The 16,947-nt window shown below is 29.3% G+C and overlaps 1 protein-coding gene across 22 annotated transcripts in view; it reads left to right on the forward strand.

The window, feature by feature from the left end:
• Mef2 (Myocyte enhancer factor 2) overlaps positions 1–16,947 on the forward strand; it is a 140,958-nt gene that overhangs the window by 70,644 nt on the left and 53,367 nt on the right. The window lies entirely within an intron of this gene.

Here is a 16,947-nt window from a genome sequence, read left to right on the forward strand (position 1 = left end):
GTAGTTTTTCTATTCTTTCGAAAATACTGTCGAGTATTTTCACTGTCACTCTTCTGTTGGGTAAAGTATCAGCACATTAAAACACGCACGCTCTTCAATGTCTTTCATCAAAATATCATTGAAACCTCCTCCTTGTCTATAAAAATAATTATTTTCAAAACAAGTCGTAAATATTCTGAAGATTAACAATTTTTACATCATATTATTAATAATTTTTCTGTAGTTTTAATTGTAAATTCTTTTAAATGCACAATTAGAACTATTTTATTGTAGATTTAAAAGCAAATGGTATTTTGAATTATTAAAACTAGTCATCTTGATATTAAATTTTGTAAATACATTTTTCTTATTGAGAAATTAAATACTTTAATTTCATTGTCTAATTTATAGGGCCATATACTTATCGGTTGTTATTTAAACATATGTAAGATAACAGTTGATAATAATACGCGAGTCAAACCTGTAGGATTTGTTAGCAGCATCCTTACAGGAACTTCCGGATTTTTTGAGAAAGTAATTCAAAATGTAGATTCAGTTAAAGTGACGTAACCTGTGTAGTTAAAAAGCAATGCAATGTTTTAATTTATTTCTTTGCAATTACCCTTTTCACCAACTAGGGTTTATGTGATTTATTGTAGACCCTACGGATTCTAACCATGGTCCTCGACATTAAGTCTATTATAGACTGGCCAATGATCAATTTAGAAACCACCAACATAATAACAAAATAATATTTGGAGTTTCGCTAATGCTTTAACGATAAATTTATTAGTTTCTTTTTACTTAACAATTTATTTTATTTCTATGAAAAGGCGTTCTTTTTTCCTAAGGGCTCAATTCCATTTTATTTACATACGAACCGTTTTAAACATATAAGTTAATAAAAATAGCAACAAAACTGAGCGTTAAATATTGTAGCGAATGAAAATGCAAATTTTTCATTGCGAATCCAACGCTGTTTCCTTTCCAGCCTCGGGCATAATTTATTTGTTAATCTTTGACACGCCACCCGTCTTTGACGTCATTTGCAGTACCGTCATTGCGACAATACCACAAAAGAAACGACCATTTTTCTCCTTTTATTGTTTCGCGCCCTATTTGAATTTCCCGCTAGTTTTCGTTCGTACGCTAAACATCAAAGCGTCACTGCTCTTTGTTTTTCAGGCGTTTATCGTCCAAGCAACGTATGTGTGTGTGTGTGTTAGGAGCTCGGGCCAGAACCACACATACGAAAAAAAAACAAAACAACGTCGCGAGCGTCGTCTTTTGGCACGTGAAGTCTCATCGTAAGACGTAAAAACCTTCGACTTTCCAACCTTTTCACTGTTCATATATTGTTGTGCGACGTTGCCAATACATTAAAAATGTAGCCAGTAACAAGGTTTTAGTATTTTTTGATGAAAATCTTATTTTATTAACATACTTGGAAATTCAATTTGTTTAGTCAGCATTGGACAATATTTTACACACTTATTTTTATAGTCTTGAATTAAAAATTTTTTTATATAAAAAACTGAAAAAATAGTTGTGTGACTATCGAATCTTTCTTGCGATATCATACTTTTACGGTTATAAAACTAGTCTTCTGAATTTCGTTGTCAGAATCATCAAAGTTAGTATTAATGTTCAAAGAATTTGGAAAAAACTGATGATCATAGTTTTTCATATATTGTAGTTTTTCCTTAATACTAAGAATTTTATTATTTCATTAGATTTTCTGATAGTTTGTTTTTCGTGTTCCCATTTTCAAAAAAAAAATTGCATTGAATGTCGCAAATATTCATTGATTTATTTAAATGGATTTTAATAACTTCTTACTTAATACAAACTTAATACTTTATTAATTGCATTTGAAAAATCAGGACATCTTAAATAGTTATGTGTGTTATATTTAATAAATATAATTATTATTGGTAATTAACTTAACTACATTGAATGAATAACAAAGTGTTAAATATTTCTAAGTGAGAAATCTCAATACCAGATTTTTAAAACCAATTCTGACACGTGCGCACTGTTATGTAATATATCACCATAAACATCATATATCCCTTTTGAGCCCCAGCTGCGTTCAGTCCTTTCCAGAAACAAAAAAAAAATATGTCGAAAATATTCATTTTCGCACTACATGTTAAAATTAACCCGAAACTTAGTTATAAACAATAAAATTAAACATTAGTTTTTAACTAAACATAATTATAACTGATATTAATTTGTATTTGGTATGTATTAAGTTGATAAAATTATTTCTTACAATTTTCACATAATTTTCAACTGATGGTAACTATTAAATTTTTATTGTATTTATATTGTTATAATATATTTGTTATGTATAACTATGAACAATAATATATATTAATTATATGCACCAAAAACTTCAAGCAGTATAAAAAAAAATTAATAAACTGGCAATCAAAGGTAACAAATAGAGCTTACTTGATTTATTAAGAATTACTAATTAAATCGTAGTACATATAATAAAACGAAATTATAACTTATTTGGATATGTCAATGAAATTTTTGATAATTGGAAAAATAAAATTGATTATAGCGTTTATGACAAGATTATATGAATAAAATTACTAATGATGATTGGTGAAATGCTATGGGAACATTTTTAAAGATTAAGCGATTGTGTGTATGAATCAAAACCAGTACTACATTTCTTATCAGCTGTTTGTGTTCACTGCGATTTTCCAGTATAGCATAAGTTATGCTATATTGTGTACGATTTTTCAATATGGGTGAGTCTATGAAATTCTTGTTTTTTTTTGTTTGAAGGGCCCATTATGTATTGAATATACAATTTTTCAGTGATATATGTTATACATAAATCCAGCTGATCTGAACGATGGAAATCTGTAGCTTCAGAATACCGCACAGGAAAAAGTCTAGTGGTGTCAAATCGCTTGATTTTGATCTTTTCGTCTTTTCATTCATATCGTTCGTGCAAAGTATTCGCCGTGCTGTCCGCTGTGTGCCACGAAGTGTTAGCCTTTTCGTCTATATTTTTCAATTTGGACCAAAAGATCTGGATCTGGCGCTACTGGTTCAAAATCCGCACTCTAACAGTAACTTTTTGTAGTGTTGTCTTCTAGTATACCTCGTGTGAGTTGGCGTCGTTACGTACACAGAAATTATGCTTCTTAACATATCTACTCATCTAAAAATGCGTCTCATAATTAAAAGATGATTTCAGGGACCTAGCGAACAGTTATTTTGGTAATAAAAATTTCATAGGTTGTGTTCCCTGATTGTATGACTATAGTTATTTGGGTTCAGTGATTGAATAATAAACAATCTATTTGTATAATGGAAACAATCTATTTGTATAATGGAAACAATCGATTATACAAATACCCTCAAAAACAGGCTACCATCATCGACTAACCTTTATTGAAAACCCTATGCATACCTCAAGTATTAATTCACAGTTTCACATAATTACAGAATAATATATAAAAACATATCGATACAGACAGTTTAGATATTAAAAATCAATTATTTTATATGAAATGGTTTAAAAGATTTTTTTTTCATTTACTTAATAATAAAGTATTAATATTTTATGATAATTAATAGGGTAAGTAACACAGATCAATAAGTTTCTTTAATATAATTAGGAATATTATTAAATAACGTCGTTCGTTAGACATATTTTGTCCAACATTTTCAATTAATGTTCGATTTTATTCTTATATTTCTCTGTTCTTCTTTGTTCCTCAATTTCTGTTATTTCATTAGAATAGGGCCTTTTGTATCATTATGACGGATTACGATACCGTAATCTATTACTTAATATCAATTTGGATTAATGTATAATTTTAAGAATGTCAGACATCAAATAAGTATTTTAGTGTTCGATATTGTTTCCTAATAATTACTTTAATAATTCAACGGTCACTTTATTTCAGCTTTCAAAATTACTTCATTTATATTTATATTATTTTATTACATTATTTCTTAGGCATATTAATATTTAAATAACATACTTGCCGATTGTTTTTGATTTTAGATATGGTTAGGGAGATGATTAATATGTAATCTAGCAGTAGAATTAAAGCAACAAAAATTAATATTAAAAAATATATAGACTTAATTGTAATTAAAAAATTAAAAAAAAAATTAATATGACCTTTCACAATAATATTATTATTAGGGACACTTCAAATCATCTTCACTTTCCACCTGACTTCATCAAAAAAATCGTTTCAAGTCAAATCAGAATCAGCACCTAATATTATATATATATATATATATATATATATATTTATATATATATATATATATATATATATATATATATATATATATATATTTATATATATATATATATATATATATATATATATATATATATTTATATATATATATATATATTTATATATATATATATATTTATATATATATATATATATATTTATATATATATATATATATATATATATATATATATATATATATATATATATTAATCATAATTATATGTTAATAATATAGGTAATAATATAGAATGAAATGTTTAGATCAAATACATTTAAATGAAAAATTAATTTCCTTTTTATTGCAAAAATAATTTTAGAAATATTACCCATTGTACATGGTAAAAACCTAGAGCTTCAAAAAATTATATCTCGTCTCAATATATGTCTTCACAATTTTTAAATGAACGAGCTCACATACAAACAATTGTTTTTGAAGGTGTAGCATTTGTTACAAGGAATTTAGCCATTGTACAATCTTGTTCATAACTAGAAATGCACTAACACGTCAAATTTAAATGGCTCCAAACAGCGAACGAATTGGCCGATCGATATAAAGATTTAGTTACATTCTCATTAAATATGAACTATTAAAATAGTAAATTGATTAATAAAATTTATTAATTGATTATTTAAATAATTCCCCACAGGATTGAACTGATGAACAAATACGAAATGATGATAATGGTTTTAGTACATCAAATTAATAATTTTCAGTTTTCATTATGTTTAGATTTTGACATATTTAAATTAATAAGGTTTATATTCATATTCCATCGTGTCTTTCTATAATATGTTTCTGCTTGTTAAAATGACCGTTACTGAAGTAAAATCTTTATTGAATCATTCTGTGGATTTTCTCGAGCGAGACAACATAAACATCCCATCTGACCTTCCCCCGTTTGCTTTCTACACCAGGCGATAAAAAAAGCGATAATAAAACCGCGTACGTTTTTTGGCGAACGTCGTATCGTTGTTTTCCGTCGAAGGTCGTTCTCTGACTCTCGAATGGTGCCGACCGTATCCAGGACTGATATCCAGTCGTCGAAAGTCTAGATCTGGCTTTAGTTAGATCCCCTCTCGTCCACACCATTTAAGGAGCGATGGCAAACGCTAAGTTGTGTCGAATTACAGCACGACCTCACTCATGTGCCGTGTTGCCACATCTTCCCGTTTGTAATTCTTCCTTTTTTTCTCATCTACAGCGTGGTTGTTTTGTCAGTTTTGGAAAGGAAAAAAATGATCTACTTTACTGTCAACAACAACTAGCACTGCGTATATTCATGACGCTTTATTTTAAGGTGTTATAAATCTTTTTTGTTATACAGATTTAATATATCACCAAGAAATGTTAAATTTTATTTTTTATCTTTAGAAACTATATTGCGCTGATGTAATAAAACATATTCATATTTTTCAGCAAATATAAAAGCATTGTATTATTATTCGGATCTGAATTTTACGTAGTTTTCACCACTATCGTATTAATATTTTCAATAACTAATATGTATACTATCTATAGTTAAAATAAATGTTTGATTGAGATATGACTAGTTAATTAAACTTCGTTAATATTTTAGATGGAAGATCGTTGATGGTTTTTCATCTCTCCTAAAGAAAACTATTTATCTACTTTCCGAAGCTGTCATTTGCTTTAGACAGTTATTCATTTTTATATGCTATAGTTTCATCTTTACCTGATCTTGTCTTATCAGTGCTATTCTGACTAAGTAATATTATCCTTTGGTATACAGTTTGATCAAAACTTCTGTATAAAATGGACGCAGTTCTGCTTCTTCGTTTTCTGAACTTTCTGAAGATTTTTATACAATTTTTAATAACTTTTTAACACTTTTATGATCTAAGCTATTGGACAATTATATCTTACTACTTAGTTTAAGATTTATTTACACTGTATATGCTTATACTCATCAACAGCTGGGACTCAACTGGACTCAACGACATCAAAATAATAGATTAATGATATTGACGTATCCTAGTTTATTTTTTCATTATTGATGAAATTTACTAGCTGGCTGACAAATTGGCGCCACTACATGGTTAAGTGGTTGGTCCGCTCGTCTCGCTGTCAAGAATTTCATGGGTTTGAGCTGTTTTAATCCTGTTCTATGCATGGATATCTATATTTGTGTATAAACAAAGGTATGAAATTTGATAGGGACTAATAACCTTAGTCATGCCAATAACTAAGATATGTAAGGCCCAATAAATTCCTAATACGTCATGAGCAGACAACATTCTTTTAATTTAATAATTAATTCTTATTCTGTATTTATTTTTGTATGCATTTTTCGTTATTTTTCTTAGTTTTTTTTTCATTATTGACATTGATTATAGATAATTATTTATAATATTAAATTGTTGTATATTTTTATTTTAGTCTTTTTTTAGACCCCTGTTTGATATATATTTAATAATTAAACTTGTCCATATCATCTAATTCTTTTATTCTTTCTGTAGAATTAGACCATCTGTATATGTTAACAGTTGTGTAAGGTGTAATTAAATCAAATATTAATGACCTAGATGGAGAAAGAGGTCCATAGTTATTTTTATACGTTTGTGCTTTAAGTTTAAAGTTTATATATTGTATATTTCATCATTTATATTTAGTAGTTAGTAATTTAGTAATTATTTAATATTTTGTGTTAATCAAATTCCCTGTGTCAAATTACTTAAATAATTTTGAATCAAACTCTAAAAGTTTCTCTTACTTGAATATTCTTACTTGAAAGTGCTTCAACGTTTATGTATTGTCGAAGTCGTTATGTATGTACAGGATACATTTTGCAAAACCTATACAAATCTACTTGGAAATGTTTAAAGGTTCTATATGCATCTTACCACCAGTTCAAATGAGAATTGAAGATACTAATAGTAACAATAAATTGTATATTATTCTCGAGAACATATAGTCTATCCAAAGTAGCAATGAACAGTGAGCTATAATATTAAAACAAATTATATTTTATAACATTTTTATTTCATTATTTTATTTACATTAGAATGTTGTAATATATAAAAGCTAAAATAGACTAAAAGTCAAAGTTAAATGCGCGTTAATTGCGCCGTTTTGATGTCTTAAATTGACACGAAGTGAATTCACTGCTACTTTGGATAGGCTATATGTTGATTATGATGATTTCAATTTTCCTTTGTTATATACAATTTAATTTTTTACTGTTTTCAATAATTTATTAAAAACCAACTGCGAACGTTTAGACATTTAGTTTGTTCTTTTATTTTTCTTTAGTTTTTTCTGTTCGTCAAAATAAGCGTTCATTTCGGTAATGGTCCTATCGTTTGTAGTGATCCCTGCTGATCTATATGATTAATTTCAGTGGGCCATTAATGTATGTATCATGTGATTTTGCCAAAGCAAAGCTGCATTTGTGCAGAGGTGCATAGTCTTACTGAAAGATGATATCTGGTGTTGGAAGATTTGGTGTGTATTAGTTGATCTATAGTACTTCAATACATATAACATCAATTCGATATTTTGGCTGGTTAAAAACTTCATCATTGTTTGAGCCGATGTGTGAGCGCTTGCATTGTCGTGACTTCTGGCAAACAAATGGTTGTGTGCCATTCAGAAATGACCGTCCTACGTTGCTCTAGAGCGACTGTCGCTAAATTACAGATAATGCCGAAGGAACAGGTAATCAATGTCTATTTTGTTTCGGGCTCATATATCCATGATTCGTCATCTATGTAAATATCATACCCAGCTTTTATACCTTGAATTCGCATTGAAGCAACTCAAGCACGATTGAATTCGTTATACCAGTTTATACAGTGCTGTCGGATAGCACTTACCGTATAAACATTCAAGTTTATCGATATTTTATTGTCTTGATAATCTACGACGATAGTTATGACGAAAATGTTCAAGAATTACAACAACGAGAACAACGACACAAAGCGTTCAATTTCAAAATGTTCTGAAGGAAGCTCAATGTTCAACAAAACCAATACTGCAATGAAAACGTCAGACGGCATTTAACAACACTTTTTGACAGTATTGTCGTAATATAATATATTTACAAATAATATCACTTCTTAAAACCATAAGTTGTCTTCGCATATAATCCTCGTATATCGGAAAAGCTCACTGATTAAATGTTGAAGAAGTTTCGATCTTCATGAATCTTTAACCTTTATCAACATTAATAATAAATAATCTTAGTCAACCATGGTTACAAGCTCGGTATAAAATTGAAAGAAAATACGGAATTTTTTTATATATTTCGCAGTGATTGTTATTATTTTTTACTGATTATTTTTCTGTTTTCAATCATACGTTATCGTTAACATATGACTTCAATATAAAATATCATCGCGCATTTCGAATTTTTTACTCGTATTTTTTATAAACATATTCGCATTCGTATTAACTGGAAATATTGCAATAAGCAATGTGCAGTTCCGAGTTACGCGATAATAGAATTAGAAAATATAAATTCAATTTAATATACATCCAAAGGGTAAATGCCTATGCTATTGCATTTATTTACTTTTATTAAAATAGTACATGAATAACCTAAGCAATATTTTTAATTTTTTTTAGTTTATCAAACTAATAATACATAGTTTCAGTTTTTTTTATCACCATCATTATTAATTTTTAGCCGACTCTTAATTAAATATTTTAAATATTTTTTCACTAAATACAGTATACTTCGAATCATTATGGAACTGTGTGTGCCTAGCCTCACTAGTGAACTTTTTTTTACTCTAGGCACTTCAACATGTAACCGAAGACAATTTAACAATGCTTGTATGTTCGATGGTTGAAGTGATGAATTTAGAACGTGCTTTCTCCATCAATTGACTCATAACTCATCGGTTGTGTCAATAATAAAAATCATGAAAATATGTTAAAACTACTAGAGTGGACCAAAAATCAACTTTTGGACCCGATGAGATGAGAACGATTATTAACGTTATTTGATTGGCTAAACTCAGATATTCAATCCGTGTGTCAGGATTGTTTCCAGTTTTTGAGTTCGCACATGGTGGCAGCACTGAGCTCTTATAACGGCCGCTAGCGGACGACGTTGTATTAAACATGAATTGGAACTTATTTTTGTGCTGTGATTTTGCTTCGGATTGCATTAATATGCAGAGACAACATTGCAAGGTCAATTCAAAGTGTTCTTGTTATGTTTTTGGATACTATATACTCGGCAAATCTGGAAAAATCATAACTAATGCACACATCGTTACATATTTGCAGTACTTTGGTTTTGCTCTAGTAAATACTAACAAGTCATGGGTCCCGAAATTGTTTTGGAACGCGTGCAGAACAAAGTTGTGCAAGTAGTCACTGGAAATGTATACTTTTATTAATTTTCTATGTTTTCTATGTTTGTCGTCGGTACAAATACAAACAAAATAGCACAGTATAAATATCTTGACGTATCATTACTATCAAAGCCAGTTCTAAATACAGACAGATGATCCATTGCCAGTTTGTCCAGGTATAAGTGCAAAAATGCCTTAACAACTCCGTCTTCATCAGAGGAGAGAAATGAAAGCGATTTCGAAATAATGTAGAAAGAAATAATTGTCGATTTTCTTTCAAAGTGTTGTTCACAACTTTCTCGGTAACAAATCTCCGAATTCCAAGCATGTAATCGACAATTTATTTTGTTATTGTTTACTTTACTTTATTTACACGAAAGTTGTAAAAGTTGCAAAAAGACAACATGAGTGACGAGCAAGGAGAGCGATTGCACCAAGATATCTCCAAGGATTTTGAACAGATCCCAAGCTGTTAAATGACTCAATTCAGCCTCTGTTCATTTCTGATTTATACATGTATGTCAATAAATGATTGTAAATGGCCACAAATAGTAAAATTATGAATTTATTGAATATTTTGAAAACCAAAACCAATTTTAAAAACAGCTTTTGGTTGCTCTGGTCCAAAACCGTGTACACTTGTGTTATTCTCATATTGAAAAATGTTCGTTCTGCTTTCAACTGTACACACTCCAAGGATTTTGAACAGATCCCAAGCTGTTAAATGACTCAATTCAGCCTCTATTCATTTCTGATTTATACATTTAAGTCAATAAATGACTGTTAATGGCGACAAATAGTGAAATTATGAATTTATTGAATATTTTGAAAACCAAAACCAATTTTAAAAACAGCTTTTGGTTGCTCTGGTCCAAAACCGTGTACACTTGTGTTATTCTCATATTGAAAAATGTTCGTTCTGCTTTCAACTGTACACACTGGTCCTCACTTTGGTCAATGTTAAAAGCTGAACATGTTCTTTTAAAAGATAGTAAACTCATTCAGGCATCTAACAATGGTTCCATTAGCTGGGCCGAGATGATTTTCAACATAATAGTGGATGCAATTATGTGAAAAAAAATTTATGAAAAAATTATGGTGCTAGAAACTCCTAGGTAGATCGGATGTTTGCTTATGATAGCGCTATTTTCGCTGATACATATGTTGAGCCCTCGAGACTTCTTCACACTGTTAACCGAAAAATAATGACGAAAAGATATACGTTATTTGTGGTACGTACTTAAGGTTTAAAATATAAATGTGGTATTTAATTTTAGTAGTAATTTTTTACTAATATTTTAAAGTCTCCTTTTTACCAACGAGGGTTTATTTGGACTGAACCAACAGTTTAACGAACCACGGTCCTTGTCACTAAGACATCTGATCTTAGCCGGCCTGTTTACTAGCGTGGCTGGGATGGTTATTCCTTGTTGGATTGTTCACTGTTGCCTAAAGACATTTACAATTTCACTCATAAACACAAAGTACATCCATGCCCTAGCAGGATTCGAACCTGCAACCATCGCAACAGTAGGAGGACCGTCCTGTCGCCTTGACCACCGCGCCAACGAAGCCGGCTAATTATTATTATAAAATATTTTGTTTCAGTTATCCTGCACTTTTCTAGCAATACATGGGCTACATGATGAAAAAAATGATAAAAATGTCTTCAAAAAAAGATTCTTCTATTTAAACAGCGATTGGATGTATTGAAAGCTTCGATCATCATTCCAATGCTTTTATTTCGTTAATTTATCTCCCCTCTTGGCATAGCCAGGTTATTTTTTCTTCAGAAAACAGTTATTGTTATTACATGTTGCCCGAAATCATCGGTGCTAACAATTTCCCGGTTTTTAGTAATTATAAAACAGTAAGCTTCTCTGAAAAATATATAGCAGAACTTTTACAGCATAAATATTTCGCTACGTCTTTTTGCTTAGAATTTTTTAGAAATTCTTGTATGGTATTCATTTTCCTTTCTTCTAAATCACTTTCTAATAATTCCACATTTTAATCCTCTTAACCAATGTTTATATATTTGGTAATATTTTAGGTTTAAAATATAATTTTTATTTCTAGTTGCATTCTTTTTTATTAATATTTTATATTTTATACTATTATTTGAATAAAGCGTAATATATATTGTAATCATTTTATTAAAATTAATACTTTTACGAATAAATATTTTTAAGTAATCTGAAAATATCAGAGAAAAGTTAAATATAACATTTTTACTGCATTCTTAAAGTAATTTATTACATTTACATGTCAGTCACTTGTATATTGGTTCTAATATTATTTTAGCAAAAGAACTGATATTATTTTTGTTTTTGGTATATTGACTTCTATTCACAACTGATAATAATGTATTACATAACATGCTTTCTTTAATTTTTAGTGTTTCAAATAAATAAAGTAAATTAACAAATAATTTCTATTTTATTTGGCTTTATGAATGTGAAGTTATTAAGAATGTTTTAAACTATTATGAACTATACAATTAAGGGTATATATATATATATATATATATATATATTTTTTTTTTTTTCAAAGCCCTTTTCATGCAACACATTTTGTTGATATATAAATTTTTTTTGTAGTTGATATTTTTTCATACATTTTTGTATTTTTGTTGTTTGGAGTAGCTAGCAACCCCGAGACGTTTACCTGGGATGTTATTGAAGGGTATTTCGATTCATTCAGTGCTCAACCATCGTTTGGTTTAGACTTGCCACCATCGACTGCCCAAGCCTCGGTAACAGGTAACAGCTCTCCAGGTAACACCGCTGCCATCCATTTTATCTAGTTATATTTTTCACATTTTTTTATATAGCCAATAAATAACGGTCACATAATGTAAACACCACTATTTCATTTCGTTTTACCTCCATTCGCCGAGCCACATTATTTACCCTAAATATATATAAATTAATATTTGATTTTTTTATTTTAATACAAGATAATACCAAATACATTAGTAGAAAAAAACCTCAATATATTTAACCAATTATAAAATTGTGATTTTGCAATACTATTCTATACTTGGGTAAGGCTAAATTTGATGAATTTAATAATGATTGTGTAAATTCACAAAAAATATTATTAAACTGTTATACTTGTTATTAGGATGCTCTTTGTTCATCATAATCGTCTGTATTATCATACTTTTCGAATTCAATTGAATGAAATTGAATCCCGAATGTCCTATAATCAAGTAATATAATTTTCGAAGTTTCGTAATTTTTAAAATGAATTAATTCAAAATGTACCATTTAAATCAACATAAAAGCTTTCTGAAGGTGTACTGTTTTCTATGTTCTTCTATTATGTAATAAGTTTTCTATGAAAAATGTTTCAATTAATTTCAGAAAAAATATTTTTATTATATTAATAATGTTGTTACTATAAAAACGCGAATGAAATTGAAATTTAGCTTCCAATGTTTGAGTCTATGTCGCTCTCTTGTCAATATGTTTTCTCTATAAATATATATTGACATACTATAACTATAAAATTATAGAAATACTATAAATATTATAGTTTCTTTATAGTCTTTTTATATAGTTTCTAGGGTAGAATTGTTGTTTAAATAATTGCTACTAAATAAAATTAGTATTGTGTATTGTTAAGTAATTGTTGTCGATTTATAGAAAATTATCAACAAACTCAATGTTCCACTCATATGTTAACTTCTTCATAATACCGTAACTATTTTGAAGATAGTGTACTGATTATGCCAAGTGATAATCAGAAACAGCGATGCCTGGTAAACCTACCTGACGTAGAATATCCCATTAATGATTTTTGAACATGCCTTTAATGCGATTAATTGTTATTTATAATAATTGACTACAATAGTTTCACTTTGCTTTTACTGTTAATAATTCTATAGTATGTTTACAGATTATTGACGTTTTACAGTGTAAGTAGACCTTCCCCTCTTCCCATATAGAATCATTATATTTTTTACGGTTACTTTTAGCTTTTTAACTTAGAGTTTTAACTTTTGTTAGATTGAGGGAAACCCTCAAATTTTATATTTTTTTATCTAAAATAATCAGATATTTGATTATAATGTTATTGCTGAACTGATGTAATGGAAAACCGGAAGTCGTTCAGTGCAAAAGCCGTTCAGTTTGTTTTTTAAACACTAACCATATCGTATGAGAGGCCGTAGAAATATTGTAGGCAACTGCTTCTATGGTGTAGTGATTAGAGCGTTCAGATCACACGCGGAGGTCGCGGTTTCGATTCCCGGCGGGGCAATAATTTTTTGTTGTTCTAGTTTGGTCACTAAAAACTAAATCGAAACTAACTCACTAAAAAATAAAATATAATCAAAGTTACATTTTTAACACAAAGATAAACGTTTTGAAATAAAATATATAAATAATAATGGTTGTAATAACCATATAAAAATAAACAAAAACTTTAATTGAGCTATCTACTACATGTATATTTTATTCTACTATATACACACAGTTTAGCTTAATACCTACCTAAACCTATTTATTTATTTACAATATTCTTTTAACTACTACCAAGTGATCAGTTTGAAGTAGATTTCGAGTCCAAACAATACAAAAATAATAATATAATTTTGACATATATAAAAAATTGAATTACGGAAAAAGCAAATCTAATTTGTTGCTCTTCATCGACTTCAAAATGATCAGTTGGTAGTAGTTAAAAGAATATTGTAAATTGATAAATAGGTTTAGGTAGGTATGAAGCTAAATTGTAAATAGTAGAATATAAAATACATGTAGTAGATAGGATAAATCAGGTTTTTGTTTAATTTTATATGGTTATTAGAGCGACTATTATTTACATATTTTATTTTTAAACGTTTTTTTTTTGTATTAAAAATCTAAGTTTGATTATTTTTTACTTTTTAGTAAGTTCCTTATTTATTTTTTGTAGTCGGCTCAATTTTTTTGTAAAAAATTTTTTGCTCTTAAGTTTTAACAAGCAGACGTAAGCAATAAAAGACAGATACAGAAATGTTGCTCCTTTCTGCTTTTATTGAAAATAACTAATGACAATTTATGGATTAGAACAGATACATATACTATTTATTTGTGCTGATATACCCAGGTAATTTAACTAAAATGTTAAGTACTACACTTAATATTATATTAAAAGGAAAAGGCGATAAAATCTTCGAACATTTTCTCTTCTTAAAATACAAGACTTCCAAAACTTTGGTTGTTTTTCCTCGAATTTATTTTTTAAACTGTCATTGAGGACAGTCACATTTTCCGAACTCAACTGAGTGTAATCCCTGAAAATAGAAATAAATATTTGACTTGAATTGTGGAGTTTTTTTTTGTTTTATAGATATAAACGGGAATTCTTAGCCAGTAAAATATTTGGGCTTTTCGAGACACCTTTTCTGACTGCTAGGCAAATTAATTATCCTCTGGGTTAGTACGTGTGTCCTAAATCACATCGTCGTTAGAAAAAAAACTATCGTGGCATATGCTTGGCAGCGTCAAAATCATTAGGTTAGATAGGTGGGATTTAGGGGGTATCAGGGACGGATTTGGTAAAAATTATTGTAAATAATTCAGTATGGCAGGTCTATGAATTATTATTAACAATTTGACTCTTATACATATTTATATTTTATCTTTCTCTTTTCTTTCTCAGTAATACTTATCTATTTATGTAAGTATTACTATCATGGTTTAAAAAATGATCAGATGATTTTAAGTCGCAGACAGTTGGGTGGAGGAAGTATTTTTTGTTGAGTTACTATACATTTTGAAAGAAAGACAGAAATAATATTCATTTCAGGGACAATTAATAGTATAATTTATATTAAATCAATTTTAAATTGATTAAAATGGATCGGCGATGGGTTAGCCACATATAGAACACAATTGCCGGTCAGAGTTCTATTTTTCAGCCAAATAATGCTACTATTCGTACTGCGGAATGTTTGAAGTTTAATTTTCAGAATACAATTTTCAAATTTCAAAATGACCAGCGCGTTCCTATGTACTAAATATTTCAATATTACTAAAACTTGCTGAAACAAGCTAGCTGTACTTAAATGGTGAACAATTTAACAATGTTGATCAACTAAAAAATGCTGTCGCCGGCTTGGTTGGCACGGTAAAGGCGACAGGACGGTCCTCCTACTGTTGCGATAGTCGCGGGTTCGAATCCTGTTGAGACATGGTCGTAAATGTATGTTTGTGATGGCTTAATATTTGTGATTGTCCTTAGACAAGAGTGCAAAATCCGACAAGGAAAATGATCCTGGTCACGCCAGTAACCACGCTGGTTAAGACCGGATGTCTTTTGGGATGATTTGTAAGTTGATTACTACTCGCCACCGAGGACCGTGGTTCGGAGCCCACGTTAAACTGTAGGTCCAGTCCAGATAAACCCTTGTTGGTAAAAACGAGACTTTAAAATGTATATTAAAAAAATGCTGTCCAAGAGGAGTAGAAATAGGTAGATCAAAATTATGTTTAAAATGAATTGATGAAGCCCTGCCGAGATACTGACTGAACCTCTGAAAAATAGGGGAGGATGTGTCTATAATCGAAATAAATATGTAAAATATTGTTTAGTTATTTTTTACCTAACTATGCTCTAGTTTTCGTTCGAGCTGCATGATTTTACGTGGAACTTGACTACATGATCTCGGAGAAAATTGAGATTTGTAGCATCAAGTAATCTTACTTGGTTATAACCAGTATAAGTAACTACTCAGTAACTTATAATAATGTTATACACTACAGTGTTGCAGAACGTCTGGTTTTATCACATATATACAGAATCTCGATCTTCATAATGGTTAAATTGTTTTACGAATGAAAATTTTTGTAAATTTGAAAAAATGGCAATTAGTTGTTGTTAGTTTATATTTATAGGCTCCAGTAACGACAATTTTTTGACTGTGTTTCGGTGTATTCAGACATACCGAAACACAGCAATCTTATTTGGCTAAACAAAACTCAAGTTGTCGTACGTTTCTGGCTAATAAAAGAACAAGTAACCTCCTTCTAAATCTTAGATACCTCGAATTCAAGAATAAATAAACAATAACCTGTTAGATAATTGGAAATTAACATCTGATAAAATCGTACAAGTTTTTTGTCGCCAGATGGATATATCTTTGAAAAGGGTATTGCAAGACAAGAATAGATTAATTCCCTAAAATTGTTTAATAAGGATGATCTTGTATCAGTTCCTTGAGTGAGTAGAATGGTGTTCAAGCAGCTTTCCTATGCCTGATGTAAACTATGACGGCAAAGTAATAGAGCTTCCAACTTCACTTCAGTGGTCAATTGTTTTTCCAGTATAAAGCTGTTTGCCTTAATGGGAAATTAGTGGAACCCAGTAA

The sequence above is a fragment of the Rhynchophorus ferrugineus genome, unplaced genomic scaffold (assembly GCF_030347505.1).
Source record: "Rhynchophorus ferrugineus isolate W39M unplaced genomic scaffold, kcgeb_rfMv2 rfM5, whole genome shotgun sequence".
Taxonomy (NCBI): Eukaryota; Metazoa; Arthropoda; class Insecta; order Coleoptera; family Curculionidae; genus Rhynchophorus; species Rhynchophorus ferrugineus.